Source organism: Anopheles moucheti, assembly GCF_943734755.1.
Source record: "Anopheles moucheti chromosome X unlocalized genomic scaffold, idAnoMoucSN_F20_07 X_unloc_12, whole genome shotgun sequence".
NCBI lineage: Eukaryota > Metazoa > Arthropoda > Insecta > Diptera > Culicidae > Anopheles > Anopheles moucheti.
This window is the reverse complement of record NW_026453518.1, coordinates 170909-175000: the sequence shown is the minus strand read 5'-3', so window position 1 is coordinate 175000 and position 4092 is coordinate 170909. Positions and strand designations below refer to the sequence as shown.

General features: G+C 57.7%; 1 non-coding gene across 1 annotated transcript; it reads right to left on the bottom strand.

Moving 5' to 3' along the window:
- Positions 1-94: 94 nt before the first annotated feature.
- On the bottom strand, positions 95-252 carry LOC128307667 (5.8S ribosomal RNA). Its single transcript, XR_008287726.1, has one exon. It is a non-coding gene; the product is annotated as a 5.8S ribosomal RNA (ribosomal RNA).
- Between the last annotated feature and the right edge of the window lie 3840 nt (positions 253-4092).

The following is a 4092-nucleotide window of genomic DNA, read 5'->3' as shown; positions in this document are numbered from 1 at the left end:
CCTGCGACACACTCCCGGGCGTGCTGCTCGCCCAGGCGTGCCGCTGGTACGCGGGCGTCCTGTAGTTATGGAATAGTGTGTAACAAGAATTGGTAGGCACTCAAGAATGTGTGCATCGGTCGGGTTTAAACGTCCGATGCGCCATATGCGTTCAACGTGTCGGTGTTCATGTGTCCTGCAGTTCACATTCTGACGCGCATTTAGCTGCGGTCTTCATCGATCCATGAGCCGAGTGATCCCCTGCCTAGGGTTTTGGTATGTTCAACTGTCTCCTATGTTTTCGTTATGCGCTAGGTGCATCTCTCACAACTTAAGTTCCCCGGACAGCGTAACCGTGCACCTCTCGGTTCCTTCGAAGCCGTCCAGGGTGGACAAGGATGACCATTGGTCTTCCTTCCCATTGATCGACGCTCGATGTGGGCGGCATCGGCGCGATCTTGCACAACTTTCGTTCTCTTGATTAGGTTCTCTCTCGCTCGAGGCCAGTGTTTAAATATGTTCTAGTGGGTCTTTACCTTCGCCCATGTGTCACACACTTTACGCGTTCGATGGCTGCCATTGGGAGTGTGCGCACAGGTACGAAGGCCACTGGCCTACGGTCGCGCACGCTCAATATCGTAGTATAGACACACCTCTCTCGCGGGTCTAATTGGCGTGCGCGGCCCCCAAAAGGTAACATAGCAGTTTGTTCTGCTGATACCGTGTTTCTCTATCTCTCTAACCAACTCACACAACAACATATATGTATTGATCGGTAATGATCCTTCCGCAGGTTCACCTACGGAAACCTTGTTACGACTTTTACTTCCTCTAAATCATCAAGTTCGGTCAACTTCGGCCATGCCAGCTGCAGCTCACGAAGGAACCGCGGAAGGTGTGCCTCCAGAGACCTCACTAAATAATCCATCGGTAGTAGCGACGGGCGGTGTGTACAAAGGGCAGGGACGTAATCAGCGCTAGCTAATGACTAGCACTTACTAGAAATTCCAGGTTCATGGGGACCGTTGCAGTCCCCAATCCCAACTAAATGAGCATTTGGGTGATTTCCCGTTCCTCTCGGAATGGGGGCGCCAATTGGCGAGAACACGCTGCTGCTCACATTGTAGCACGCGTGCAGCCCAGAACATCTAAGGGCATCACGGACCTGTTATCGCTCATTCTCACCTTGCTAAACACAAGTTGTCCCGCTAAGCAGGGCAAACGTGGCCGACGACCGCCCGTGAAGGGGCCGCCGGCCTTGACGTCAGGTGCGCCCGGAGGTGCACTGCTGACAGCGTTCTAGTTAGCTTGTTTGAGTCGCGTTCGTTATCGGAATTAACCAGACAAATCATTCCACGAACTAAGAACGGCCATGCACCACTACCCTTAAATTTGAGAAAGAGCTCTCAATCTGTCTTACCTCGATAAGTTCGGACCTGGTAAATTTTCCCGTGTTGAGTCAAATTAAGCCGCAAGCTCCACTTCGTTTTTTTTTTTTTTTTTAAACAATTGCAGGTTTTATTGTTCATAAACATTATGTTCTAAAAACAATAGCGTAAACCCACGCTCTTGACGAACGACGTCGCCCGCCAGGGATTTGTCGTGCGTCATTATGAACCCTTTCGGATGTCCCTACCCAATCTCTTTATTAAATTGCTCTTTCCTTTACCCGCATATTGAAAGCGTACGCTAACTGAGTCCGCATGACTCGCTCGTATTTTAACACTTTAGGCTCTCAAGCTAGCTCGCAATCTAGCGATCGGACCATTCCGCCTCACTGGCGGAAGCCTCCTCCGCAGCTGTCCATCGCCGACCTGCAGCTCGACGTCTTCTTTCATTCTCTCGTCTATTCCGCCGAGACCGGATTAGATCCGCCTCCGTAGGCGCGGTCCGACGACGGCGCGTTGTCGAAGGGCCCTCCCGTTGGACCCGCGCTCTCCACATTCGCTGCATAAACAGTCGCCTCTCATGGCGAACTCTGATCGTCTCAGGGGAAGGTGGTTCTCCCCTACTTCTTCGGGGAATTGGAGGAGGAGCTAGGCCTGCTCGCTCCGCCTCTACTGCCGCCCGCAGTACCTCGTCATCCCGAGCGGCCAGTGCTGCTGCGACGTCCGCAGCCAGTCGCACACGCGCCCGATCCTCCGCCCTGCCGCGAAGCCGTCTGTTGCGGGCAGACCGTTGACGCGCTGCTCGCGTTTCATTTACCCGTCTCGTGATGTCTTCTACGAAGACGTCTTCCACTTCCTCGCCGAAGAGTGCGGCCACACTTTCGAGGACCACTTCCTCGTCCTCGGCGAAAGCCGCTTCCGCTCGACCGCTGGCGAGGGCCTCCTCATCGCGCCACAGCTGTTGCAGCACGGTGGTGATGTTTTTCGCTGCCCTTTGAATGCGATCCCACCACTCCGCACTCTCCAGCAGCTTCTCGGCCATGTTGCTGAGCTGGACCGATTCGGATGTCCCCCAGCCCAACAGCTCACGTCGGATCTCCTCGAACACGGGGCACTCGAACAAGACGTGGGCCACCGACTCCACCGACCCTACGCACCGTGGACACTCCGGGGACGAAGCGAAGCCGCAGACATGCAGGTACTCTCGGAAAAATCCATGTCCGGAGAGCACCTGCGAAAGGTGGAAGTCCACCTTCCCGTGCTTTCGTCCCGTCCACCGGTGCAGGTCGGGAATCAGGCTGTGTGCCCACGTCTGATAGCGGCTGGCCGATGGTGTTGCCGCCGCACGGTCCCAGGCGTCCTGCCATTGCATCATCGTGGCTGCTCGCTCCGCCGCTCGTACCTCCTTCCTGCTGGCGCCAGGCTCGACCAGCAGCCTGCTATGGCACCTTGCGTCCTCGTTGACGACCAGCCAGTACGGCACCAAACCAGCCATCACCACTGACACCTCGTAGGATACCGAGCGGAACGAACTCGATACCCCACGTGCCAGTGGCTTCTGGACCTGGGCCAGTCGTCTTCGGCACCACTGCATGTCTGTCGCCTTAGCCCAGATGGGCGAGGCGTACCGGATCACCGACTCAGCGACTCCTGCCAGCAACCGCCGCTTGGCCACCTGGGGGCCGCTGTGGTTCCTCATCACCGAGGTAACCACCGCCACCGCACGGAGGGCCTTGTCCGCGGCCGCTTCCACGTGCGGTTTCCACGAGAGTTTCTCGTGGAGTTGTACCCCCAGGTAGCGTATCGATCGCTTTGACGTGCAGACCACTTCGCCGACGCGCACAGGAATTTCCAAACGTCCTCGACGCAGACTCGATATCAGTACCACCTCGGTTTTGTGGGGGGCGAGACTGAGGTGCCGTGCCTCAAGCCACCCCATCACCGCCTCGATCGCAGCCTCCGCAACGGACGCCGACTCCTCGGGTGTGCAGCCCTCGGCCAGGATGGCGATGTCATCGGCAAAGCCGACGATGGTGGCCCCTTCAGGGAGCTGGATCCGCAGAACGCCGTCGTACATAACGTTCCACAGAGTCGGGCCAAGGATTGACCCCTGTGGAACGCCTGCCGTCACCCGACGTGACACCGGGCCGTCATGGGTGTCATACACCAGCTCCCTGTCGGTGAAATAGTCGCGGAGCAGGAGTTGCAGCTGCGCTGGAACCTCCTTCTCACGCAGGGCCATCGCTATCGCCTGCCAGCTGGCGGTGTTAAAGGCGTTTCTGACGTCCAACGCCACAACCAGCAGACAGCGCTTATCCCGGTTGTTAGTCCGTCCGTAGGACATCGCGCGCTCGCCTGCTTCCACCACCAGCTGGATCGCCTGCAGGGTGCTCCGCTGCTTCCGGAAACCGAACTGGTTCTCGGCCAGCCGAGGTGCCTCCGGATCCTCCAGGTGCTCGTTGAGTCTGTCCAGCGTAGTCCTCTCGAAGACCTTCGCCGGGTTGTCGATCAAGCAGATCGGGCGGCAGGACGAGGCTTCGCCCGGCGGCTTACCCGGCTTAGGCAACAGCACCAGCTTCTGCCTTTTCCATTCGCGTGGTATTTCGCCGGTGTCCAAGCAGCGCTGGTAGACACCAGCGAATGGCTCCGGATACTTCCGGATGGCAGCCGTTACCGCAGCGTTCGGTACTCCATCGAGGCCAGGCGCCTTCCGCGGATGCAGCTC